Here is a 634-nt window from a genome sequence, read left to right as displayed (position 1 = left end):
CTATGTATATACCATTAATGCTTGTGTATCTCTCAAAATTTTAAGGCCAAACTTGAAACTGGGGGTTAATCATGAGGAAAGCTTCATCAGTTTGAAATCCATTGTCACAGTATGACTGAACCGGATTGAGCTTCAGACATGAAAACTATTTACCAGTTACTTCTAGTAACCCAATATTCATGAAATATCTATCAACTAGTAAGGACAAAAGGTACATTGTCTTAGGTATACCAAGCTTACAATATTATCATCTGACTAATTTAAGGACCAACCAAACTAGCATTTTTTCCCCTATCCCCTGATGATAGCTGAGTAGATGTTCTCATAATCACACAATTCAATGAATCTGTTGTCTGTGTGTGAAAACCTTAACAACACTGGAAAGTCTTATTTTTAAAAAATAGGCATTTATTCAAAACAAATTAAACACAGGGAAAAAAAGTGAATCAAAGTGTTATCAGAAAAAGATTAGACGATTTGATTCATTCTTATATTTTTGGTTTCCTCGCAAAAAAAAAGATTGCATATTCATGAGCCTGTGCCATCATTTATAACATTTTTTGTTTTTGTTTTTCTTCTGCACATAACAACTACTGACCACCATTTTGCTGCATTGTATTATTAGTGCATACTA

At 32.5% G+C, this 634-nt stretch overlaps 1 protein-coding gene across 1 annotated transcript in view; it reads right to left on the bottom strand.

Annotated features, from left to right (window-relative positions):
- LOC119586239 (serine/arginine repetitive matrix protein 2-like) overlaps positions 1-634 on the bottom strand; it is a gene marked incomplete in the record, with an annotated part of 17646 nt that overhangs the window by 3184 nt on the left and 13828 nt on the right.

The sequence above is a fragment of the Penaeus monodon genome, chromosome 21 (assembly GCF_015228065.2).
Source record: "Penaeus monodon isolate SGIC_2016 chromosome 21, NSTDA_Pmon_1, whole genome shotgun sequence".
In the NCBI taxonomy this organism is placed as follows: domain Eukaryota; kingdom Metazoa; phylum Arthropoda; class Malacostraca; order Decapoda; family Penaeidae; genus Penaeus; species Penaeus monodon.
Note: the sequence above shows the minus strand (reverse complement) of the source record. Positions and strands in the feature narration are given on the sequence as shown.